Source organism: Plecotus auritus (assembly GCF_963455305.1).
Source record: "Plecotus auritus genome assembly, chromosome: 8".
Lineage (NCBI taxonomy): Eukaryota > Metazoa > Chordata > Mammalia > Chiroptera > Vespertilionidae > Plecotus > Plecotus auritus.
The window spans coordinates 101911706-101939700 of NC_137782.1; positions in this window are offsets into that span (position 1 = coordinate 101911706).

The following is a 27995-nucleotide window of genomic DNA, read 5'->3' on the forward strand; positions in this document are numbered from 1 at the left end:
AGGCTGGCAACGTAGAGCCTTCCAATAGTCCTTGGAATACACCTATATTTACTATACCTAAGAAGGCGGCAGGAAAATGGCAATTGTTACATGATCTTAGAGCGGTTAACACTACTATGCATACCATGGAAGCTTTACAGCCTGGACTCCCAGCGCCTTTGCAAATCCTTCTAGATTGGTTTCTTATAGTAGTAGATCTTAAGGATTGTTTCTTGACCATTCCCTTGGCACCTCAAGATAAACAGAGATTTGCATTTTCAGTGCCAGCTATTAATAATATAGAACCCATGAAAAGATATCAATGGAAAGTTTTGCCTCAAGGAATGGCCAATGGCCCCACCTAGTGTCAAAAATATGTAGCTCAAGCTGTTCAGCCTTTAAGGGACAAATATTCCCGATGTTACATTATTCATTACATGGATGACTTGCTCTTAGCAAGTCCATGGGAAGAGCAGACTTTGGCAATGTAAAAAATTGCTCCAGAAAAGGTACAGAAAGAAATGCCTTTCAAATATCTGGGAACCATAATTGAAAACCAACGTATTAGGCCTCAAAAGGTGGAAATAAGATTGCCTTAAAACTTTAAATGACTTTCAAAAATTATTAGGGGACATTAACTGGTTAAGACCTTATCTGAAAATCTCTACAGGAGAAATGACAAATTTATTTAATATACTTAGGGGTGACTCTAATCTTTCCTAATCCTGGACATTAACAGATGAAGTTAGGAAGGCATTGCTAAGAATTGAGCAGGCAATCTCCTCAGCCCAAGTAGCATGGGTAGAGCCTGAATTGCCTTTATTGGGACAGATTAACCCTACTGCAAATAGTCCCACTGGAGTCATCTTCCAAAAAACTCTCCTGCTATTATTGAATGGGTCCACCTAGGGCAGTGGTTTTCAACCTCCCTAATGCCGTGACCCTTTAATACAGTTCCTCATGTTGTGGTGACCCCCAACCATAACATTATTTTCGTTGCTACTTCATAACTGTAATTTTGCTACTGTTATGAATCGTAATGTAAATATCTGTGTTTTCCGATGGTCTTAGGCTCTACAGCAGCGACCCACAGGTTGTGAAATACTTCTAACCCCCAAAATACATCACAATTCAAGTTAGAAAATAAATTGAACTAAATGATAATACCATATTCCAAAACTTATGAAAAAATGTGCACTCATAAATGCACATACTAGGAATAAAAGTTGAAAATTTACATGTTTTGCATCCATATTAAGAACCTAAAATAGTAAATTATATAGAGACTAGAGGTCCGGAGCATGGATTCATGCACTGGTGGGGTCCCTTGGCCTGGCCTGTGAGGATTGGGCGGAAACTAGCCCAGTGCACGGATTCGTCCAGGGCGTGTCCAGCCCATCTCACCCAGTCCTGATCAGCTGGATCCCAGCAGCAAGCTAATCTACTGGTCAGAGTGTCTGCCCCCTGGTGGTGAGTGCATGTCATAGTGCCTGGTCGAATGAACAGTCAAGACACTTAGCATTTTAGGCTTTTATTATGTAAGATAAAACAGAAGAAAGGAAATGTGCGCATGTAGAGATGTCTGAAGAGAGATATACTTAAAATGATAGCAGTTTTTTTTAATTCTTGGGGTAGAATTTTGAATTAATTCTATATTTTATTGCTTAAGTAAACTGTACACAGAAAGCCATTTTCATTTTAGGAAAAATGTTCTAGAGGAAAACATGGGATAATCCTAGATAATGAAGAGATAATATGCAAATTGACCATCACACCCTCACACAAGATGGCTGCCCCATGTGGTCATAAGATGGCTGCCCCATGTGGTCACAAGTTGGCTACACCCATGTCATCACAAGGTGGCCATCTCCATGTGGTCACAAGATGGCCATGCCCATGTCATCACAAGATGGCCAGCAGGGGAGGGCAGTTGTGGGGGACCAGGCCTGCAGGGGAGGGCAGTTGGGGGCGACCTGGCTGGCAGGGGAGGGCAGTTGGGGACGACCAGGCTGGCAGGGGAGGGCAGTTGGGGACGACCAGGCCGGCAGGGGAGGGTAGTGGGGGCGATCGGGCCAGCAGGGGAGGGCAACTGGGGGTGATTGGGCTGGCAGGGGAGCAGTTAGGCATCAATCAGGCTGGCAGGGGAGTGGTTAGGGGGTCATCAGGCTGGCAGGCAGAAGCAGTTAGGGGCAATCAGGCAGGCAGGCAGGTGAGCAGTTGGGAGCCAGCAGTCCCAGATTGTGAGAGGGATGTCCCAGATTGGAGAGGGTGCAGGCTAGGCTGAGGGACACCCCTCCCCCCAGTGCATGCATTTCATGTACCGGCCCCCTAGTCCTATATTATAAAAGGCTAATATGAAAATCAACTGAATGGCAGAACGACTGGTCGCTATGATGCACACTGACCACCAGGGAGCAGATGCTCAATGCAAGAGCTGCCCCCTGGTGGTCAGTGTGCTCCCAGAGTAAGAGAGCCGCTCAGCCAGTACCTGGGCTCACTGCTGACCAGTGCAGCAGTGCTGGCAGGAGCCTCTCCTGCCTCCATAGCAGGGCTAAGGATGTCCAACTGACAACTTAGGTCCCATAGTCGGACATCCCCCAAGGGCTCCTGGACTGCGAGAGGGAGCACGCTGGGCTGAGGGAACCACCCTCCCAGTGCATGAATTTCATGTACTGGGCCTCTAGTTTATAAATAATAAGCTAGACTGTTGTGAGGGCAACACAAGTTTCTCCTTTGCTCACCAAGCCTGGTCTCTTAGACTAAAGAGAATAAAAATTCTTCCTAATTTTTTAGCCCAAAGTGGCTCCTTTTATAATCTGCACCTCTTCCTGTGCAATCCCAGCACTTCTGAGAAATGGAAACCCTAAAGCTTGGGGTCCCTAGAATCTACCTGAGCCTGGTTTTATGATTTACAAGCGATGTTCTTTTTAACACAGAACAGATTTCTCAGGGTTTTCATTTTGTAATTTGGAAAAAAAAAAAAACTTTTTTTTTGGTTAATCCTCAACCTGAGGATATTTTCTCCATTGATCTTTTAGATAGTGGAAGGGAGGGAGGGAGCAAGAAAAAGAGAGAAAAATCAATGTGAGGGAGACACATCAATTGGTTGCCTCCTGTACTCATGGGGTATCAAACCTGCAACCCAGGTACATGCCCTTAACTGAGAATCAAACCTGCAACTCTTCCCAGTGTGGGCTGACCCTCTAACCACTGAGCAACACTGGCCAGGCCAAATTCTCCTGTTTTATAGTGTAGTTCATTCATTACTGACAGTCCAAGCCTCAGCACCTTGGCTCTGCCTCCAGAGAGACTGTTAGATGGGACCACGCAGCTCAGGTAAGCAGTGCACTCCAGAATTCTGGTGTTTAGCCTGCAGGACATGCTCATGAAAAGTGGTCCCACAGGAAATGCTCACTAATGTCCACCCCATCTCTCAAATCAGAAAAAATCCTGCTGGTTGTCCTGTATCTGTGACCTGCTGTTTGCCCCATGTCCCAACACCATTTATTTTATAAGGCACATTTTCATAACTGATCTAAGGAGACATCTTTATCTTACAAAATTTACTGATGGATTTCGGTAACTTACTAAACTTTTTATTCTGTTCAATTAATTCACATACAAATGAATGTGAAAAACAATGAGGAAACATTTGGTATATAAAACACTTTGGGAAATGGTAGAGTGAAGCATAATAGTAATTCCTCCTTTGGAAAACCTGCTATTTGAAATTCTGTGCTATTTTTAGATAGTCCCTTGCTCTGTCATTTTTAGATGGTCTCTTATTCTGTAAAATAACTTTGTTTTTTAGCTTAAATAATAGGAAAGATAAACTTAACTGCCTAACCTTGCCTGCTAGCCATCCAATATAAAGGGCTGATACACTGATACTGATACGTACTCCCATACCAGGTATCTGTATAGATATGTTATGTACTCAACGTTACAAGTTGTCTGTATGGATATGACAGGTGTTTGTTAGATATGATATATACTCAAGGTTACAAGCTGTCTGCAAAAATAACTTACACAAAGACCTAGAATGATATAAAAAGAGAATACTCCTTCCTGTGTTTGTTCAGAATTTGACAGAGGTATTCTGCTCTGAACCTGTATGCAATAAAGATGACTCCTAACTGTTTAACCTCCAAGAGTGATTGTCTGCTGAAAGAGTGTGAATGCGGAGGGGGGATTCATGCACTCTCCTATCCATCGTGTGGCTCCACAACCTCAGTTATGGAGTCTGAGTGGACCCTAACCTGCGTTTCCATGATTTGTCATATGGCATAATGGTGACTCACCCATGTTCAGAGGTGACCAGGCCCGGGGTTTATAAGACAAATCTAAGCTCCCAAGGGACATGGCCAGACAGGCATCTGAATGAATCTATGGATATAAATTACCCATTCCCACTTTCATTTGTCTGTGTGTCTCGGCATAATTATCTGTTCATTAACTGGTCTATAAATATAAATGTGAAAGCCTGTGTAAAATCGAAAGCTACTTTGATTTATTCTGTACTTCTGTTGACTCGTCTGGCTAAAACGTTTGATTTAAGGCTGAGTGCTCTGACAGACTGCAAAAATCCTGAAGCAGCTTCTGGGATTTCTTTTTTTCCTCAGGGGTATTTTTGCTCTCTGTCAAAGAGGAAATTGGCCTGCTTAGCTAATAAAATTTCTGTCTATGTTTTGTAGTAGGGACTTTAATTTGCTCTTTTCTGATTTATGATTTTGTTATGTTGGGTTAAAATTTTAGAATTCTAGGATTGATTTAAAGGTTAAAATTTTGTAAAGGTTGTAGCCCAGAGAAGGTTAAAACAAAGGCCAGCTAAGTTCCAAGGAAAAGCAAGAAAAAAGTCTTTCAAGTTAACCATTTGCAAAGAAGGCATAATTAACTGCTTTGTGGGCTTCCTTTTCAGCCCTTCTAGCAAGCAGAGAATCATGTGGTCCCGAGACCTGTGACCTGCCTCCCCTTCCTGATATATTTACAGTGGGTCTCTATTAGGGACAGCTTCTGCTCTGACTGGGGGAGGAAAAGAGCTGAGAACTGCTCCGGAGCGGGTGTGAGATGGGGTGGTGGTGGTGGGATTCACTGGGTAGGGTAGTAGGCTCTCAGCCTACTGAGATGGAGGAGCCCTAGGCTAGGGGACAGGGGGATGGTAGGAGAGATCAAAAGTAGTAAAGGAGGAGGAGGATTTAAGATCCTCTGGGGGCTTAAAGTAAAGAAGAAAAAAGTCTGGAAGGAAGAGCAGCTGTCACAGAAAGAAGGATGTGTCCTGAGTATAAAAAGCCTGGATATACAGGACTTCAGACCACTTGCTTTGTTTCCCCTGCTAAGACAGAGTAAATGGTTAATGCAGAAAGCGGGGGCGTCGGCAGGGAGAGTGGGGAGAGATAGGTTTTTGTTGATTTTGCTGGCTGCAGACCGCTCTGCTGGCATGGGGGTCTGGTCCGTCCTTGGTAGCCTACTAGGTGTCTTATCTAAGCTGTACTGGGCTCAAGGCTGTAAGCTTTCTACAAAGCACAATAAATCTTTCTGCCCCATTTTATTCCCTTTAACCCTTAATTTAACTGAAATACAGTTTTATAGCATCTCAAGGGCCCTGAGGTAACACAAAAATCTCTCTCTCTCAAAAAGAAATATTTTGAACTAAATTATAAATGTTTACTTTTTAGTAATCATTAAAGGATTGAGGTTTCTAAGAATAAGAAAAAATATTAGAATAAAAATACTAAATAGAAGGTCTAAGGCATGGTTATGCATTTCTTAAGGACATAGAAAGAAGGTTTAAAGGCTAATTTAAAAGTGTAAAATTTATAAAGATTGTATATACAGTATAATAAGGAGAAAAGAAATATTAAAATGAAATTAATTACATAATACAGGCCAGTAAGCCAAGTGAAAGAAGGCAGCATGGAGGGGCAGGGGGAGTGGTAGATGCCCAAGCCACCTGCAGCAGTTGGAAGAAGCAGCAGCAGCGAGAAAGTGGGGAATGCCAGACAATAACCTGACACCCAAGCTGCTGCCCAATAAATTAAAGGATTTAGGTATTTGGCTTACTAATTAAAATTTAAAATTACAAAAAAATTAATGAACGTATAAAAAAAGAAAACATTCCCTTTGAGTTAGAGGGCTTCCAGTGCCTTGAATTCTTCCAGAGAAGCTGAAAGATTTAACCCCTTAGATTAAGGGGTGCGCCAAGACACCCGGTTAGGGGAGGGGGCCAGATGCCCTGTTCTTACTTACAAAGAAACCTGTGAGAAAGGTCAAGGTCTCTGCCAGGAAAGAGGACAGGTGGGAAGGCAAGGGCCTAATGCCCAAGCCACCACCAGAGCGCTTTGCTATGTGCAAATTTGTCTTTCCCTGCAGCCCTGGCTGTGTTTGGCTCACCACTAGAAACCAAGCAGTGGTGAGATACAGCAATGGCAAGGCCCTGTAACTGGTAAACAGGGTTAACAGGAAAGGGTAAAGGGAAGGCACTCTCCATGGACCAGAGAGCCTTCAGGACTTTCAGACTCTCCTAGAAAGGAGGAGTCTGACTGAGGAACTGGCCAAAACCCCATGGGGCTGGGAGGACTTGAGGCTGCATGTTGAACTTGTAGACCAAAGTTTGCTGGGCAGATGTCCAAGCCCAGTTTTGTAAAGGTTAGCTGCCTGTGTACAGCAAAATAACTTTCTATTGTGCCAGAATGCATTTTAGGGAAATTAGACAGACTATGTTTGTGACTAGAGAGAAGAACTAGCTGCCATGCACAGCCCTGACAGTAGCTTGCAGAGAACTGAGCAAGGTGACTTTCCTGCTACACTTCCAGGTGCTGGTTATAGCCAAGAGCATGGATCACCCTACATGGCATTACAGCAATGCCCTACATGGCATTAGAGCAATGCCCTACATGATAGACTTGGCTGATGCCTTCTTCTCATGAACATGGCTCCAGAGAGTCAAGGACAATTTTACTTTGTTTAGAAAGGTCAAAAATAAACTTTAATAACCTCCCTGAGATGTTTCTATAGCCCTACCATGTGGCATGTTTTGTAGCAGATTTGGCTGACAGAAGCGGCCGCAGTGCCAATGTTATACTTCATTATGTTAATACTAGAGGCCCGGTGCATGAAATTTGTGCACTGGGGAGCGGGGGTTGTCTCTTAGCCCAATTTGCACCCTTTCCAATCTGGGACCCCTCGAGAAATGTCCGACTGCCAGTTTAGGCCCAATACCTGGGGGATAGGGCCTAAACCGGCAGTCGGACATCCCTCTCACAATCCAGGACTGCTGGCTCCTAACCGCTTGCCTGCCTGCCTGCCTTATTGCCCCCTAACGACTCCCCTGCCAGCCTGATTGACACCTAACTGCTCCCCTGCTGGCCCAATTGCCTCCAACTGCCCTCCCCTGCCGACCTGGTCACCCCCAACTGCCTTTCCCTGTTGGCCATCTTGTGACCACATGGGGGCGGCCATCTTGTGCGAGGGCGTGATGGTCAATTTGCATATTGCCTCTTTATTATACAGGATGTTGTATTAACCTTTAATTCTCTTGCATATTTAAATGCAGCTGCCACCAATTAATATAGACCTATGTAGGTCCACAGGCTTTAGTAGTCTTTGGGAGTAACTGGCAAATGTCCAGTTTTCCACACTAACTGTCATTGTTATAGCCATATGTTAGCTATCCTAGAAAAGGGTTATATAGGGTTAAATCCCAAACAAAATAAAGGGTACCTAGCTGCCCAAAGGACAGGTGCCCAAATGGGCAAGGAAAATCAGAAAATCTTAAAGCAGGTCAGTATATTTTTCTCCTTATATAATTCCTCCGAAATTTGACAATTCTTAATAAATAAATCATGGCAATACATTTCTTTGCATAAAGTCAATAAGACTGGTTTCCAACAGTGGTTTTATTAAATGAAAACTTTGACTGGAGTATCATGTTTTAAAGAGCCCTGTCTGATCTCTAAAGACTTGAAGCCAATAAGAGTCCCACAGAGAAAGCCAGGTATCCTGCTTGGTAGCCCTGAAAATAGCTGGTGCTAGAGCATCAGGCCCATACCCTACCATCACTGGTGGTTGGTCAGAGTAGAGGGGAGCAATAAGGGCGCCTCTGTGTTGCTGAGGGACCCCCACACACTCTAGGCCATGAGGAGTAGGAGGGCTGCTGAGATGGGCCTTAAAGCCTAGAGCGTGGGCCCGTGTGGAGTTGCTACAGGTGAAGAATTCACCTAACTCAGCAGATACTGCAGGCAGGCCTGACAGCAGCTGAATGGCTTGGCTTCCCGGCCCTCTGGGGCACATTAAGATTCAATCATGAAATTCCAGCAAATGTAGTCAGTTACCATTCTTATTGTGTTTATGCAAACAATCAGGCCAAACTGAATAAACATAAGGGTAATTTTAAGGAGAAAAATTCTATTTCAATAGAGGTTATTAAAACTGAAATGTTTTCTTTCCCTTCCATCGGACCATTTGTTACAGTTTGTCTTGCCAGGTCACAAGCCCACCTCCTTCTGTGCCCAGGCCTCATTGTCCCTCTGACAGACAGCAAGGATCTCTTGGCTCTGAAAAGAAAACTCCATCCCTCTTCAGCATGGAAGTAACCAGAGGAACCCCACTGACGTCCATTTTCCCTGAAAGAATTCAGAGCCAGGATCCTTGTGGTAATATATTAGGCAGTAAGGCAGACATGAGCAGAGCAAGGACGATGGGCCAACTGGCACTACCAGATGTAACTAAGTCTTTCCACCCCTACGTATGTGAGACAAGGGACATAGCCAATGGGGTTCTCACCCAAAGTCTTGGCCCCTAGAATAGGCCAGTAGCCTACGTGTCCAAAAGACTCAACCCCGTTGCATCTGGGTGGCCCGCCTGCCTTCGGACAGTAGCAGCTGCTACTATACTTGTCAAGGAAGCAGACGAGGCAGCCCGGAAGGCTGCCCTAAAACCAGTGGGGGCCTCTACAGATTCTAGTGACTCTTCAGACCCTGACCTACCCACCTCACCAGCTTACATGGAAACCCAATCTAGAAAAGCTGAAATCCATAACCAATCTTTTTTTTAAAATATATTTTATTGATTTTTTACAGAGAGTAAGGAAGAGGGATAGAGAGTTAGAAACATCGATGAGAGAGAATCATCAATCAGCTGCCTCCTGCACACCCCTTACTGGGGATGTGCCCGCAACCAAGGTATACGCCCTTGACCGGAATCGAACCTGGGACCCTTCAGTCCACAGGCTGACACTCTATCCACTAAGCAAAACTGGTTAGGGCCATAACCAATCTTTAGTCAAGTCCTTATGGACTTTACAGTCCACCCAGAAAGCAGTCCAGAAGCACATTCAAGATGCTCTGCCTGTACCAACTTCTGATCCTGTCCATCCTTTCCAACCTGGTAACTCTATTTAGGTAAAGAAATTTGCCACCCAAGGACTGACTCCTACCTGGAAAGGACCACACACCGTCATCTTAACCACCCCCACAGCAGTCAAGGTCGATGGGATCCCGATGTGGCTTCATCACACTGGGCTTAAGGCGCCTAGGCAGAATAAAGAATCCAAGACTCTTCATCAGACCCACTAAAGCTGAGACACTCGCATATACTCCTGGCCCTCATTCTGGGCCATTATCTTACAAATTGATTTATTAACTTTATTAATCCAAAAATTAATTCTATTCAAGCTCATGGTCCTCAGGAGTAGATATGATCCTCTCCCCAACAATGACCCACAAGAGTCAATGATTTGACTCAGTACAAAAAACCAGTGGGGAATGAAGCATACTACCGTGTTTTCCCGAAAATAAAACATCCTCCGAAAATAAGACCTACTTATAGGTTTCCTTCTGAGTGAAATATAAGGCATACCCCGAAAATAAGGCCCCCAGGCTCTGTCTCAGAATGAAAATTAATTTACCGTAAACTGGTCGCTAGGGCTGCCCCGACTGGCGTCTAGCAACCAGTGACGTTATGTGGAGTCCTGACGTCACTGCTGTGTGGAGGCGGAGCGGAGGTCGGAGTGAGCAGTGAGCGCGGGGCGGGAGAGAGGAGGAGACTTTCACAGATGCGTGTAGAAGAACAGGAGGATTAGAGCGGACGGGACGCGGCGAAGGTGGTGAGTGCTGGTCTGTCTCTGGTGACACTACCTGATGCTCGCGGCCGCCTTCATGATGACTGAAGGTTCTCAGTCAGTGGCAGACCCTGCTCCAGCCCAGATCCAGGCCCCAGCAAGCCCAGTGACAGTCCCCAGGCAGGCCCCAGGGGGTAAATGTCTGATAAAGGGGTAGGGGGATGTCTGGTGAAGGTGTTCAGTGGCACAGGGGTGGGGGGAGGGGGATCACTTAAAATGACACAGGAGGATCAGAGGGGGCAATCAAAATGACACAGGAGGATCAGAGGGGACAATCAAAATGACACAGGAGGATCAGAGGGGACAATCAAAATGACACAGGAGGATCAAAAGGGGTTACTAAAATGGTAATCCCCCCTCTGATTCTCCTGTGCCATTTTCATTCCCCCCTCTGATCCCCCCTGTGTCATTTTGAGTGATCCCCCTCCCCCCACCTTGATACCCCAATTCCTTTTTTTTTACCCCTAGAAATGAGCGCAAAAAGAAAAAGCTACTCCGTGGAGTACAAGAAAGGAATTGTGGAAGACTCTTGGGGCCAAAATCTTACTGCTTTCTGCAAAGAGATGTTGAGTATCTGATTGGTCCGAAAATGGCGAGCAGAGTATGATAACCTCATTGAACAAGTGGACAAGGGAAATGCTAAAAAGCGCAAGTGTGGATCAGGTCGGCAACCATTATTTTTCAAGCTGGAAGACCTGATCTGCGAATGGGTTGTTGACAGGAGAGCAAAGGCTTTGGTTGTGAATAGGGCTCAGATTCAAGAATTTGCTTTTGTGCCGAAACCGGTTTGGCTCGTTGGATAGAGCGTCAGCCTGCAGACTGAAAAGTCCCAGGTTCGATTCCGGTCAAGGGCACGTACCTTGGTTGCAGGCACATCCCCAGTGGGAGGTGTGCAGGAGGCAGCTGATCAATGTTTCTCTCTCATCGATGTTTCTAACTCTCTATCCCTCTCCCTTCCACTCTGTAAAAAATCAATAAAATATATTTTTTTAAAAAAAGAATTTGCCCTTGCAATGGCACCATGGTTTGACATAGCCCCCGAAGACTTCAAATCATCACAACACTGGCTGGATAATTTCCTTCAGCGAAGTGAACTGTCTTTAAGAAGATCTACAACATGGTTTAGGTTAGAAGATACTCAAGTTATTAAGCGAGCACTTGCATTCAAGTCCTTTATTGATGATGCTGACTTCTCTAAATACAATCTTTCCAACATGATTGCTATGGATGAAACTGCAGTGTTTATGGGCCAATCATCTCAAACAACAATTGAACAGCGGGGTGCCTCCTTAGCGTACATTCCCTCCACTGCTTACGAAAGTGCACGTGTTTCCTGTATTTTGGCAATTCGTCTGGATGGCACTAAAATCCCACCTTTAATCATTTCTAAGGGCAAGAAGGAAAAGATTGAACATGTTTTGGGCGTTTTTATTCCTGAAACTGAAAAAGCCTGGGCCACACAAGCAGTTATAAGGAAGTGGGTCGATTTAATGCTGCCGCTTGTTATGTGAGGGAGCCAAAGAGGTCTGCTAGCCTGGGATGCAGCCAGCACTCACCGCGCTAAAGACATGAAGACATTTCTTCATGAAAGAAAAATAGATCAGATAATGATTCCCGCAGGAATGACGGCCTATCTCCAGACTCTTGATATTGCAATAAACAAGCCATTCAAAGACAATTTGTGCATGGAAATTAATGACCACATTGAAAATAGAATGGAGAGAAATCATCGTGGAAACTCTGTGAAACCTAAACTGCAAGAAGTTGTGACTTGGGTGAAGAATTCATGGGAGAAAATCACTGACAGTTGCATTGCAAATGCACTGTGAGCAGGCTACCTTGACAAGAAGTACTCATTTAAAGACAGTGATATTGCTAAACATGAGAGATTTGGTCCACTGATTCTGAAAGAAATGGAGTCACAAGAAATTCACCAGGAAATTCAGGAATTGGATTGTTATGATGATGTTCCAGAAGATGATGACATGATTGTCATTGAATAAATGAGTAAATTCTTGATACTGTAGGATTCACAGTTTGTCTGGTTTATGTTGACAACTACCGTACTACCGTACCGTATACAGGTAATAAATTTCCTTTATTTTCATTTAACAATAAATGTGTACCATATTCTTCTTCATGGAAAAATAAGACATCCCCTGAAAATAAGACCTAGCGTGTCTTTGGGGGCAAAAATTAATATAAGACACTGTCTTATTTTCGGGGAAACACGGTAGTAATCCCTCTTTTGGAAAACCTGTTATTTGAAATTCTCTGCTATTTTTAGATAGTCCCTTGCTCTGTAAGTGAACTTTATCATTTTTAGATGGTCTCTTATTCTGTAAAATAACTCTGCTTTTTAGCTTAAATAATAGGAAAGATAAACTTAACTGCCTGACCTTGCAAGCTAGCCATCCAATGTAAGGGGCTGATACACTGATACTGATATGTACTCCCGTACCAGGTGTCTGTATAGATATGATATGTACTCAACGTTACAAGTTGTCTGTATAGATATGACAGGTGTTTGTTAGATATGATATATACTCAAGGTTACAAGCTGTCTGCAAAAATAACCTACACAAAGACCTAGAATGATATAAAAAGAGAATACTTCTCCCTGTGTTTGTTCAGAATTTGACAGAGGTATTCTGCTCTGAACCTGTGCAAAATAAAGATGACTCCTAACTAACTGACCCATTAAGGTCTCTTGTGTAGCTCACTGATTTACAATACAACAAGAGCAGGTGATATTTAGGAAAAGCGCAGCACACTTGGCAGATTATGTTTATAAGACAACCCCAAAGCAATAGGACATGCACAGGTGGGGGTGGTCAACAGGCTCCTGCTTGGAGCCTTAAGGTCTAAAGCTGAGGCAATTAGGCTAACGTTCCCTCCTGAAACCAGGTATTTCCATGAAAATCTTTTTGGAAGAAATTGGGGAACTATAGGTTCTTTCTTAACTTACCTAACAGTTTAAAATCAACATGCACAATGCAAAGCTGTGGTCATATTTATTATTCCCACCTTTGGAACGGTAAATAAAAGCTTTACATCCAGAAGCTAAACTAGTAGATTGTTCCAAATTTCATTGATAAAATCATCCAGTCCCAAAAATGTTACTTTAGATAACTTGATAAATCTTAGTTCAGGACAGGGTGAAGTAGATGTACTTCCAAAGTTTACATTCTATAAAATATCTGGTTACTTGCTTATGTGGGAGAGAAACAAACTTCCCTCTAAACTCAAGGTTTTCTTCTGGTCTAATAATCAAATAGATATGACACAGATTAGCAACAGAAATAACCACCTGTAAGACATACGTATGGATGGGCCCCTCGCATACATGAGTGAGTCAGAGACCCTGCCTGCAGGAGAGGCTGAAACAGAAAGAAAACGTGGGTACATACCCAAGACATTCGGAGCTTGGGGCCTTCAAGTCCTTGCAAAATGACATGAGCAGATGCTTTAGTAGAGAGATGCTATTCCTAATATGTACACTAGGGGGAAGCAGAGACAAGCATTTCGTTGGGCAGGAAAAGGAGTGGGGCCACAGGTTCTATCTGAGTCCTGCTCCTTGATAAACAGCTTAAGATCAAGATTCCAAAAAGCAGCATCACAGTGGCAGAATGGTGATCCCTTCATAAGGAATGTAAATTGTCTGTGACACCAGTATTCTTTAGATTGGTAAATGTATGAACAAATTCCTTTCTAGAAATATACTTCCTCATGGTACAATTTTTTAATGTCCCACAGGACATGTTTGCTAACAGTCCCAATGTCTTTAGTTCCTCTATAAGATGAAGCAAAGCATGAATAAATCTATGTTCAGTAACCCCACTCCTCACCAAACTCTCACTATATCACAACACACAATAAACTAAAACACACACCGTTTCCCACACCAGCTATCCCCTGCTGGTCCTCTGTAGGTAGACACTCTTTCTGCCTCATCTTTCCTCAGGTTTTGTGGAGATGCCTCTGGTCCTATGGAAATGCCCCTAAGTGTCTGCTGAGGTACATGGACCGGCCTCAGCGACAAGGTGCCACCTGAGGCAGAGAGAAGTGTCTCGGGCTCACTTCCTGGCAGGGCTGAGCTGCCTGCTCATTCACTGGACACCAGCACCACAGGCTGATGGCACAAGCGCCATGTGGGTCAGAGAGGAAACTCAGGTGCTCCCTGCAAAGAACATGACCCCCTGGGAGACGGAATTCCACGAGGAACCACTGCAGGCATCTGGACATTGTTGCTTTTCTTCTCAATGCTCATGCGTCACTCTCTAAGGACCGTTCTATGCTGTAAATAAGAATCAATGATCTTGACCTTTTAGTTTCCAGAATTCACCATCAAAAGTTTTCCTCTTTGAAACTGAAACATTTGTCATATTGTGACTTTCTCAGATTACCTACAGGGGACACAATTTCATTTACATAAACTTCTGATTTCTGGAACACCATGCATCCAGACCCTGACCTCATTTTAAATGCAAAGAAAGTTGTTCCTACTTTATTGAATCATTAAAAAACTTAAAACTAAGAAAAAGAATTTTTCTACCTCCTCACATTATATTTGTTCATGTTTTTTTCCAAGCTTAAACTGCCTGCATATGTGTGGCAGTTTTTTTGCATTTAATCATCACTGATTAGAGAGAGGGAGACAGGGGGAAGACAAACAGAGAAACATCCATGTGACAGAGAAACATGGATTGGTTGCTGGGATCCCAGCCTCACCCTTTGTTGTGCACAGGAGGACAGTCCAGCCAGCAGCTCTGCACAGGTTTCTACGTGGCTAACACACAGCATCATTGTTCTTGTAAAGCTGGGGAGAGGGAAACAAAAAGCAGCTTAGCACAGAAGAAGGAACAGGACAGAGTCAGGAGGGGCACATTGGCTTTCTAGACAGGAGCCTCGGGGTGCTGTGGCTCCTGGAGAAATAAAACTCCAAGTGACAAAAGTGAGCAGAGAAAGCTGGCCTCACTTGTGGCCCAGCTCTCATCCTGACCACAGCCCCATAGCCAGCCCCCCACTGCCCTCAGTTCATCCCCCTGCTTTCCTATCCCCTCAGCTCCTCCCACTGCTCCCTCTCCCCTCAGTTCATCCCCCTGCTCCCCTCTCCCCTCATCTCCTCCCCTGTCCCCCTCTCCCCTCAGTTCATTCCCCTGCTCCCCTCAGCTCCTCCCCTGCTCCCCTCTTCCATCAGTTCATCCCCTGCTCCCTCTCCCCTCAGCTCCTTCCCCTGCTCCCCTCAGCTCCTCCCCCTGCTCCTCTCTCCCCTCAGGTCCCAACCATGCTGCTTCCTTCTCTTCCTTCTTCAGGCAGTTTCTGCACTTTGGGAATGTGAGGGAATTGTACAGTTCTTCTAAGTTGTCAAGTCTATTGTTAGGAAACTGTTTATGTCACTTACTTCAAACCTAAATTGGTAATTTGTGTTTTCTCTTTTTCTTCCTGATTAGTCTAGTTAGGGTTGGATAACATTTATTGATTTTTCCCCCCATAAAAATATTTGGTTTCAGTACATTTGTATAGTGTTTGTTTATTTACTCTTTCACAAGTACTCATATCTTTGTTCAACACTTTCCGCTATATACCTTGGACCTAGTTTGCTCGTTTTTCTAGCTTAAGGTGGCAGTTAGGGCTACTGACTATGCTTTTCTTTGTGTCTAATATAAGCACTTATGACCTGAAATTTTTCTTAATTACTTATTTAATTTTATTCCACAAATTTTAATGGGTTGTGTTTATATTCAGTTCCAAATATAATCTAATTTTCTTTGTGATTTTCTTCTTTGACCCTTTTCTACCAATGGCCATTTGGATATTTTATAACATACAAAGATATGAGCTTAAAAATTAGCCTGCTATATTTTGTCACACATTTAATTAACGCTCCCCTAATGCCATGGCAGGGCCAGACCCAATGATTTCTCGGGCCTTATAAAGACCCACAGGCCAGACCTTCCCCAACCCTTATGTAGAAGATTGCAATTTTATTCCCAGCAATTTTTGTGACTGAATTCTAAACTAATTATTTTGTATGAAAGAACATACACTATATATTTCAATTCTTTTCCATTGAGACATTTTTGTGGCCTAGAATGTAGTCTATCTTGGTGAATATTCCCAACACATTTGGGTGGAAAATGCTCTCTACTGTTGTTGGATAGGGGTTTCTATAAATGACAATGAACTTAAATCAAGTAATAAGCCATAACTTTCATGTGCAGATGTTCTTGTTGGTTTTCCCCCCTAATTTGTTCTATCAATTACTGAGAGAAGAGTGTTAAAATCTCAAGGTTTTCTGGAATTGTCTATTGCTTCTTTCAATTTTGTCAGTTTTGTGTATTTTGAAGTTATATTATTTAATCATACATATTTAGGAGTATTTTCTTGTTGAAATGATCTTTTCATTATTATGGAATAGCCCTTTTTAACACTGATGATTTTCATTGTTCTAATATTTCTTTAATGTTAATTAATATAACCATTTTACTTTTCTTATAATATTAATGTAGCCACCCAGCTTTCTTATAAAAAAAATTTAGGTAATTTTAAAGAAATCATTTTACTTGCAAACCTTTTGGTCCCTTTATAACTTTACAATTAAAATGTGGGGAGCAGGGGGCAGCTGGTGTGGCTTGGTGATTGAGCTTTGACCTATGACCCAGGAGGTCCCAGGTTTGATTCCCAGTCGGGGCACATGCCTGGGTTTCGGGCTCGATCCCCAGTGTGGGGTGTGCAGGAGGCAGCCAACTGATGATTCTCTCTCATCATTGATGTTTCTATCTCTCTCTCCCTCTCCCTTCCTCTCTGAAATCAATAAAAATATATTTTAAAAAATGAGGTGGGGAGAAGGGGGACAGACATCTGTAATAATCTCAACAATAAAGATTAAAGAAAGAAAAAGGGGGGACTACTTAAGAAGAATTAATCCACTTACGTAAATAAATTCAGAACTATCCTTTAAAAAACTAAAATAAAATTAGTTTTTTTGTGTGTGTACTAAGCATCTCAATGAGTCTTTTAATCCAGTCATACATTGTCTGCCTTTTTTATTTGATGATTTAGTCCACTTCTTATTTCTTTTATTTATTTAATATCCTCACCCGAGGATATGTTTACTGATTTTTTGTTTGTTTGTTTTTTTGTTTTTTTGTGGGTTTTTTTTGCAAGAGAGGGAGAAAGAGAGACACAGAAACATTGATGTGAGAGAGAAACATGAAAATATCAAACTAACAACCTATGTATGTGCCCTGACCTGGAATCAAACACTCAGCCTTTTGGTGTATCAGATGATGCTCCATCCAACTGAGCCAACTGGCCAGGGTTAGTGCATTTATTTTTTATGAAATATTTGCCCATCTTAGGTTTAATTTTACCATCATTTTATAATTTGATTTTATTGGCTCACTCATTTAATTTTTTTCTCTCTCAAACTTTTTCCTTTAGGCTTATGGATTATCTTTGAGCTCCATTTTATGTCCTCTGCTGACCTATTAGCAATGGCTTTTTTGGTAGTATTATTGTTTTTATGACTTTAATTGTTTCAGTCATTGGTCTAAGATTATTTAACTTATCGAAGTCTAGCTTCATATACTAGTATACCACTTCCACACACTATTAAAAACTTACAGTACTGACTTTGTTTTCTCTTGCATGATCCTTTTAAATTTACTCAGCTGATTTGCATTTAAAAGTAATAATTTTTAGTTTCCACATTTTACTATTCTAGTGATTCACAATTTAGTGGGGAGAGAGCCACAGTTTTGATTCCCCCTTTTCTTTCTTTTATCTCTAAACTCAGAGCACAGGAGTCTTCAATTGCAGGTACACACCCAGGCAGTGGCTCATGGTGGGAGACACTGACTCAGGCGCCTGAGAAGAGGCAAGGAGGAAAGCAGGGCAAGGAGCCAGCAGGAGCCAGAAGTCCTGCAATGCATCGTTCTTAGGCTCCCAAACCAAACAGCCAGTTTCCCTAGGAGGAGCTACCTGCTCCCAATACCCAGAGAGCAGGTAAAGGGGACACCATACAGCCTGCCACACCTGCACTTTGAGGTTCACTGAGAAACAAAGGCAGAGGCCAAGCTTGCAGGTCTGAACAGTCTCAAGGAGCCACAGTGACCAGTTTGGAAGAGGGGCTGTTATATTGTAAATCAGCGAGCTAAACAGAGGACGCCTTAGGGAGCCAAATTAATTTGGAGTCTTTATTATGCTAGCGGTCTCAGGAATTGTTTCCAGAGTCTGAGCAAGCCCTCCCTTTATACTCTCCCAGACTCTTTGTCTTTCAAATATGGAATGAGGCTTCTGGACCTTACACAAGCTTTGCAAAAAACAAACAAACAACAACAACAAAAAACCCTATGTGCTGGGATGTGGCAGTGAGACTGTATCTCAAGGCCTGGCCTGGTGCCAGTATTGATAACTTCATCTGGGGGTTGTATGGTTTATGGCCTTTCCAAGATGGGAGCAGTGCTTAAGTAAACAGGCCTTGCAGGACCAGATAAGTGAGCTCATTTCCCCTATTATGCGAGCAAGCATGTTTAGAGAAGCCAAGAATAGCAAAGTTAACTCACAGAACAAAGGACCATTTTAGTAGAAAATTTCAAACAGCAGTTTTTACAACATAGAGGTTACTGGAACAAGATGGCCTATGCTTCAGGGCCATCTGCCCACGATTCTAGGAACCAGACTGATAAAAACTCCAGGGTCCCAGATGACCCCATCGGTCTCCATACAAGGATCTCTGACCAACCAAGGCCAGAGTCATATTTTGGGCCACTGGCGGAGGAGTAGCTCTGACACAGGAAACACACCCATCATATTCCCTGAAATTGAAACAGCACCAACCCCTCCTAAAGCCGAGTCAGAAACAGGCCTTGATTAAGATTGACAGCTGGCAGACAGGCAAGGAGGGCAGATGGGAGACGGACACAAGCAGTGGACCTGTGGATCCTGGAAGCTCCAAGCAGGTGCTAGAAGCTAAAGACATTGCCTGGCAGTGGCCAGCACCTAGGTCCTCACAGGAAGCCCAGCATCCGCAGACAGAACAGAAGAGTGAGGTCCTGAACCAGCTCCAATGGGGCAGTAAAACATGGCTGAAGCAAACAACACTTCACTTCATTTCTTTTATTTTATCCCCATTATATTTTGCAACTTTTTCTTCCTCTCTTCTCTTTTTTTCCTCCCATTTTCCTTCTCCTTTCACCTTTTTGGTTTTTCTATTTCCTTTACTTTTTCCCATTTAAAAATTGAACTTCCTTATTTATCTGTTTTATTGATTTGTTATTATTCTATCTCTGTTATTTTGTTCATAATTAACTTTTTTCCCTTGGTTGATCTCTTACCCCCCACCCCATCCCACCCTCTCTTGCTTTCCCCCTGAGGTTTGACAGTCTCTTCGATGCTTCTAAGTCTATGGCTCTATTTTTGTTCATCAGTTTATGTTATTGATTATATAACACAAATGAGTGAGATCATGTGATATTTATCTTTCTCTGACTGGTTTATTTCACTTAGCATGATGTTCTCCATGTCCATCCATGCTGTGGTGAATGGTAAGAGCTCTTTCTGTTTTATAACAGCACTAGAGGCCCAGCGCACGAAATTCGTGTGTGGGTATAGTCTGTAGGCCTGGCCTGTGATCAGGGCCATCTCCCCCAGCTGCCGGCAGCCACTGCCACCCACCCCCGGTTCCCCATTCGCCATCGAGGAACAAAGCCTGCCAGCCAGGGGGAGGGACCAAGAGGTGGTCAGTGTGCCTCATAGCGACTGGTCAAGCCATCATTCTGGTTGTTCCGCCATTCGGTCAATTTGCATATTACTTTTATATGTATAGATGTGCTCCAATCCTTCCACTTCCAGGGAAAGGGGCAAAGGAGGGTTGCTGAAAGTAATAAGGGAGGCAGTGAAAGAATAAAACATTTTTTCTTTTTCAAGCCCCGAGTAAAGAGCAGACAGAGCAAATAGTGCTCTGACAATGGGAACGAGACCCTTAAAGCTGTCCCAGGAAACAGCCCCAGACAGAGCAAATAGTGCTCTGACAGATAAGATATGAGATTACCAGATGGGACTGTTGACTGAAAACTTAAGCCCTGTCATTAAACATGTTATTAACGAGCCCTGTTGGAATTTCCTGGCGGCTTTGTCCTCTCTTCCTCCCTCACATGTGTGACCCCTCCCAATGTGTGATTTTTGCCTTTATAAGCCTGTAAAATTTTCTGCTCGGGGCTCGTCTTCGCTGCTCTAGTGTGAGTTATGAGTCAAGCCCCAGTGCGCTGGAATAAATCCTCTTGCTGTTTGCATCAAGTGACGCCTCCTGCGGTTGATTGGGGTTGCCGTCGATCCGTGGGACAGAGTGAGGGTCTCCCTCCGGGGGTCTTTCATTTGGGGGCTCGTCCGGGATCTGACGGCCCCCTCTCATCTGCGGAGTCGACCTTGGAAGTAAGAAGGGGTACCCCGAGGTTGTCTGTCTTTGTCTTGTGTATTGTTAGTTGGTCTGGCTCTGTGTGCGCGCTTTCGGTTTTGCAGCCGTTCGGCGACTCGTGAGAGTGGCCGAACAGTGGTTGGTAGACGTGCCTGGAGGGCCACAGGTTGCAGCCCTGGGGGACGCCCCAAGGGTGGAGGAGAGCCAGGGACGCCTGGTAGTCTCCTACTGTAAGGGCGCTGATCGGGTTCTACTGTTGGATCAGAGATTGTCAAAATCGCGCCCATCTGATTCTGTTGCGTGTTTGTGGCGGACAAGGTGGAGTAAGTGGGTCCTCGTGTCTGTAATATTTTTGTTATTTGTGTTTCTGATGATGTACGAACTGACGATGGGACAGACTGTGACAACCCCTCTTAGTCTGACCTTAGACCATTGGACTGAAGTTAAGGGAAGAGGTCGAGACCTATCAGTTGAGATCAAGAAAGGTCCATGGCGGACCTTCTGCTCCTCAGAATGGCCTGCTTTTAATATAGGATGGCCAACAGAAGGAACCTTTGACCTATCTGTTATTTTTGCTGTTAAGGAGATTGTTTTTCAGAAAGAACCTGGAGCCCATCCAGATCAGCAGCCCTACATCGTGGTCTGGCAGGACCTAGTGCAAAATCCACCCCCCTGGGTTCGACCTTGGGTTGTAAAACCCAAGCCCCGGCCGGCCACTCAAGTTCTAGTTCTGGGGAGAAATCCAGTCACTCGGACCCCCCCAAGAAGATTTATCCAGAAATCCAGTCTTACCTCCTTCTCCTTGACTCACGTCCCCCGTATCCTCCTGCCCTGGTTCCCGTAGGGGGTCGGAAAGAGCCAGAAGCACCGCCGGCTCCTGCAGCTGCCCCCAATGCTCCCCCTAATGAGTCTCTGCCAGGGCATGCGCAGGGCACCAGGAGCCGCCGCGGAATGACTCCCGACACCACCATCGCCCTCCCCGTAAGGGCTTACGGGCCCCCGCCGGCGACGACGGATGGTGGACCGGCTCCTCTTCAGCCCCTCCAGTACTGGCCTTTTTCCTCCACAGACCTGTATAATTGGAAGACTAATCATCCTCCCTTTTCAGAGGACCCCCAGCGCTTAACCGGGCTGGTGGAGTCTTTGATGTTCTCTCATCAGCCCACATGGGATGATTGCCAGCAGCTACTACAGACCCTTTTCACTACTGAGGAGAGGGAGAGGATTTTGTTGGAGGCAAGGAAGAATGTACCAGGAGCAGATGGACGACCTACCCAGCTCCCCAACATCATCGAAACTGCCTTCCCCCTCTCCAGGCCTGACTGGGGTTTCAACACGGCAGAAGGTAGGGAGCGACTGACAGTCTATCGCCAGACTCTAGTGGCCGGCCTCTGTGGGGCAGCGAGACGCCCCACTAATTTGGCTAAGGTAAGAGAGGTTATCCAGGGGGCCACGGAACCCCCGTCAGTATTTCTTGAACGCTTAATGGAAGCTTTCAGGCGCTACACCCCGTTTGACCCTACCTCTGAGGGGCAAAGGGCTTCCGTGGCCATGGCTTTCATAGGGCAGTCAGCAATAGATATTAAAAGAAAGTTGCAGAGAATAGAAGGGTTACAAGACTATACCCTGCAGGATTTAGTTAAGGAGGCAGAGAAAGTATATCATAAGAGGGAAACTGAGGAGGAAAAAGAACAAAGAAAAGAAAAGGAAAAAGAGGAAAGAGAAAGCAAAAGGGATCGCAGGCAGGAGAAGAACCTGACACGGATTTTGGCCGCAGTAGTAGGTGAGAGAGGCCAGGAACAAACCCAGGGCAGGGCTAAAAAGTCAGGTAACCTGGGCAACCGCACCCCATTAGACAAAGACCAGTGTGCCTACTGCAAAGAAAAAGGTCACTGGGCTAGAGAGTGCCCTAAGAAGAAGAAGAATGGGTCCTCCAAGAAAGTGTTAGCTCTGGAGGAAGAAGAAGACTAGCGGGGACGGGGCTCGGAACCCCTCCCCGAGCCTAGGGTAACACTAAAGGTGGAGGGGAAGCCAGTTGAGTTCCTAGTAGACACTGGGGCTCAACACTCGGTCCTACTTGAACCGTCTGGACCGTCTCCCACAAGAAATCGTGGGTCATAGGAGCCACAGGGCACCAACAGTACTCATGGACTACCCAAAGAACAATAGACTTAGGAACAGGACGGGTAACCCACTCGTTTCTAGTCATCCCCGAGTGCCCTGCGCCCCTACTTGGGAGAGATCTCCTAACCAAAATGGGAGCCCAGATTACCTTCACCCCTGATGGCCCGGAGGTGACCCAAAGCAAGAGAATGACTACCACCCTGACCATACGCCTAGATGATGAACACAGACTTTTTGAGGAACAAGGAGCAGAGAAAAGTCACATAAATGACTGGTTGAACAGGTATCCGGGAGCGTGGGCCGAGACAGCTGGAACAGGACTAGCTGCAGAAAGGCCGCCCATAGTCATAGAGCTGAAGGCCACTTCAACTCCTGTGGCTGTACGCCAATACCCCATGACTAAGGAGGCCCGGGAAGGAATTAGGCCCCATATCCAGTGCCTCCTTCAGCAGGGCATCCTAGTGAAGTGTCAGTCGCCATGGAACACTCCCCTGTTACCTGTTAAGAAGCCTGGCACAGGAGACTATTGCCCAGTACAGGACTTAAGGGAAGTGAACAAGCGGGTACAGGACATCCACCCCACTGTACCTAACCCTTACAGCTTGTTGAGCTCTCTCCCCCCGGATCATATTTGGTATACTGTCTTGGATTTAAAGGACGCTTTCTTCTGCCTACGACTACACCCTTCCAGCCAGAACATCTTTGCATTCGAGTGGAGGGACCTTGACTCTGGGACTACAGGACAACTGACTTGGACCCGGTTACCCCAGGGGTTCAAGAATTCTCTGACCCTCTTCGATGAAGCTCTTCACCAAGATTTAGCCCATTTCCGTGCCAGCCATCCCCAGGTAACACTTCTGCAGTATGTAGATGACTTACTACTGGCCGGGGCCACAGAGGAAGAGTGCCAACGAGGCACGGGACTACTGCTAGAAGAACTCGCCCGCTTAGGATATCGGGCCTCCGCCAAGAAGGCCCAGATCTGCCAAAAGGAGGTAACGTACCTGGGGTACGCCCTCAAAGGGGGGCAGAGATGGCTAACGGAGGCCAGAAAACAAACTGTGACTCAGATACCCGTTCCTCGCTCACCCCGCCAGGTGCGAGAATTCTTAGGGACTGCGGGGTTTTGCCGCTTATGGATCCCCAGGTTCGCTACCCTGGCAGCTCCCCTCTATCCTCTGACTAGAGAGGGTGCCCCGTTTGAGTGGGGTAACGGCCAACAGCAGGCCTTTGATAATATCAAGAAGGCATTACTGTCAGCCCCAGCCCTGGCATTACCGGACGTAGTGAAGCCCTTCATCCTATTTGTGGACGAGAGAAGGGGAGTAGCCCGAGGGTTGCTGACCCAGCCTCTAGGGCCATGGAAGAGGCCGGTAGCCTACCTCTCCAAGAAGCTAGATCCCGTTGCTAGTGGTTGGCCTGCCTGTCTGAGGTCCGTGGCGGCAGTGGCAGTATTAGTGAAAGATGCTGACAAATTAACTATGGGACAGAAGCTAACGGTCATTGCCCCCCACTCCTTGGAGAGCATCATCAGACAGCCCCCTGATCGGTGGCTGTCCAATGCCCGCATGACACACTACCAGAGTCTCCTACTGAATGAAGACAGGATCCAGTTCGGGCCGCCTGCCATCCTCAACCCAGCTACCCTACTACCTGACACGTCCATCCAGGAGAGTGTGCTGCATACCTGTCAAGAGATACTGGCAGAAGAAACAGGGACCCGAAGGGACCTCCGAGACCAGCCCTTGCCAGACGCTCAGCTGACCTGGTTCACTGATGGAAGCAGCTACATAATAGAAGGTAAAAGGGTGGCCGGGGCGGCGGTAGTGGATGATGAGCAAATTATCTGGGCAAGCAGCCTACCCGAAGGGACATCGGCTCAGAAGGCCGAGTTACTAGCTCTGACTCAGGCTCTGCGATTGGCAGAAGGGAAGAAGATTAACATCTACACTGATAGCAGGTATGCCTTTGCTACTGCCCATGTCCACGGGGCCTTCTACCGGAGGCGGGGGCTACTAACCTCAGCAGGGAAGGAAATCAAAAATAAAGAAGAAATTCTAAGCCTGTTAGAGGCCGTTCACCTTCCTAAAAAAAGTGGCCATTATTCACTGTCCTGGACATCAGAAAAGAGGGTCCAGGGTTGCCGGAGGGAACCAAAGGGCTGACAGAGAAGCCAAGCGGTCGGCTCAGGGACTCAACATCCTATCTTTGTCTGGGGAAAAACCGGGGTCTCACCCTGAGGATGCGGTATATCCCTCTATCAGGAACTTTGAATATTCAGAATCAGACCTTGAGAGAATGGACAGATTAGGATTTCGCCTGGAGACTCCAGAGGGGATCCGGGAAACTACAGAAGGAAAAAGAATCCTCCCTGAAAAGCAGGCTATCATTTTCCTCAGACACCTTCATAAATTAACTCATCTGGACCCGAAACATTTAAAAACTATCGTCCAGTCTTCACCATATTATATCATGAAATTAGGAGAGCTCGCAGATACAACTGTAAAAGAATGCAAGCCTTGCCAGATGGTGAATGCCCAGACCAGTAAGCTATCTCAGGGCGAACGGCTCCGAGGAGACCGCCCTGGGAGTTACTGGGAAGTAGACTTCACTGAGGTAAAGCCGGCCAAGTATGGATACAGATACTTATTGGTATTCATAGATACATTTTCAGGATGGGTTGAAGCCTTCCCTACCAAGAGGGAGACTGCTCAGGTGGTGGCCAAGAAAATACTAGAAGACATCTTCCCGAGATTCGGGGTGCCCAAGGTAATCGGGACAGACAACGGCCCTGCGTTTGTTGCCCAGGTAAGTCAGGGACTGGCCAAAATCCTGGGGCTTGATTGGAAATTACATTGTGCTTATAGGCCCCAGAGCTCAGGGCAAGTAGAAAGAATGAATAGAACTTTGAAAGAGGTCATGACTAAATTATCCTTAGAGACTGGCATAACAGACTGGACATTCCTCCTTCCCTTTGCTCTGTTTCGGGTACGCAATACCCCTGGCTCCCTCAAGTTAACTCCTTTTGAAATTCTTTATGGGACTCACCTTACCATGCAGCACCTTCCTTCCCCAGAATCTTACTCCTCTCAATCTCTGTACGCCAGATTAAAAGCCCTTGAGACTATGCAGAGGGAAGTGTGGAATCGGTTGGCCGAGGCATACAAGCCTGGAGACCTGCAAGTACCTCATCAGTTCCAGGTCGGAGACTCGGTGTACATTCGGCGCCACCGTGCGGCCAGCCTAGAACCGAGGTGGAAGAGACCATACATAGTGCTGCTCACAACTCTGACTGCAGTCAAGGTCGATGGCATCGCAGCCTGGATCCACGCTTCGCATGTCAAGCCCGCGCCACCACTAGACCCAGCGTGGAAAGTGGAAAAAATGGACAATCCCCTTAAGCTCCGTATTCACCGTGTTCCTGCTCCTGTTGGCACACCTCCCGCCGATAAGTAGTCCTAACCCTCATATCCACCCTGATGGGTCCCCTTATTATACTACTTTTAATTCTCACTTTGGGGCCCTGCATCTTAAATCGCCTAGTCACCTTCATCAGGGAAAGAATAAGTGCTGTACAGGTATTAGTGCTCAGACAGCACTACCAGTCCCTCTGCCAGGGAGACAGCCTCGGAGAAGGGTACATAGAGACAGAAGTTCCATGATTAGAACTTACCAAAAAGCAAATGGGGGAATGAAAGAATAAAACATTTTTCCTTTTTCAAGCCCCGAGTAAAGAGCAGACAGAGCAAATAGTGCTCTGACAATGGGAATGAGACCCTTAAAGCTGTCCCAGGAAACAGCCCCAGACAGAGCAAATAGTGCTCTGACAGATAAGTTATGAGATTACCAGATGGGACTGTTGACTGAAAACTTAAGCCCTGTCATTAAACATGTTATTAACGAGCCCTGTTGGAATTTCCTGGCAGCTTTGTCCTCTCTTCCTCCCTCACATGTGTGACCCCTCCCAATGTGTGATTTTTGCCTTTATAAGCCTGTAAAATTTTCTGCTCGGGGCTCGTCTTCGCTGCTCTAGTGTGAGTTATGAGGCGAGCCCCAGTGCGCTGGAATAAATCCTCTTGCTGTTTGCATCAAGTGACGCCTCCTGCGGTTGATTGGGGTTGCCGTTGATCCATGGGACAGAGTGAGGGTCTCCCTCCGGGGGTCTTTCAGTATTTGGAATTTAAAATCTGTAATAAGAAATGAAACTCCACTGCTGAAACCGCCTCTGGTGCGGAGAAATTCAAAGGTGGCAGGAGAGGGCAAGGCTATCCGCTCTCCCACAATGAGATTACTTAAGGTTTCGTTTAAAAATTATAAAAGAACTCACAGGGAAATGCAAATCTTGGCCAAATTGGGTGCTAGTTATTACTTCGGGATGCAAAAAAGAAAGAAAAAATTTAAGATCTGTCTATTAAGCATGAAAAGAAATTTGGCCAGATCTGCTCCTGAAACTTCTCCTGAAGTAAGCAGGATGTGGGGAAAGGGAGACATGTGGAGATCCAATATGGAAGCCCACTCTCCCAGTATGCTAATTTAAAGTTTCCTTTCTTTCCAAGAAAAGGTAAAGATGGCGTAAAGGAACAAAAAGGAGAAGATACAGGCTAGGTTCTAGCAGCAGGATTGGCATTTCCATAATAAAGAGTAGTTTTTAAAATGCCAGTGAACCTTGTTAAAAAGTTAACTTTTAAGGCCTTGAAGAAAATAAGTAAATTTGTCTCTGTTATAGAATTTATCCAAAGTAAATGCTTTAAAATAATTATAATTGACTCTAGAATCTCAAAAAATTGTTGAAATATAGATAATGTATTAATTATAAAAATCTAAATAGGCCAGGTAACTGGCTATGCCCTTTGTTAATGGAGGAAGAAGGGTAGATGTCCTTCCCCCAGCAGGACAGGTAGACCAGTTCCTACCAGTAGTCGTTCTTTAAGGACAATTTTTGCATTTGAATACTTTCAGGCTTGCTACTCAATTTCCCCAGGCAAAGGAAAATCATGGCCTTTTTAAAAGGTCTAGTGGCTAGGCTGGGCCTGTTAATCAAAAGATAAAAACTTGTTTAATAATCTGAGTTTTCTTCCTCATAAAAAACCTAGAGGACAGAATTGAAGCTATTAATTGATTAAGAATATAGAAGTGTTACTAATCTAGGAACTGCTAAACGTTTGACTTGCCAGCTTTAAAAGTTCAAAGTGCAAATTAAATTGGGAGAAATTATATAGTTGTGGTAATTAAATGTCTAAAGTATAAAAAAATTGTTGAAAAAAAATGTTGTGTTTTCTCTGAAAATAATTAGGAATTCAAAATAAGTTGCTTATTGGCCTAATTTAAAAAGAGGATTAATTCTGTGATCCCAAC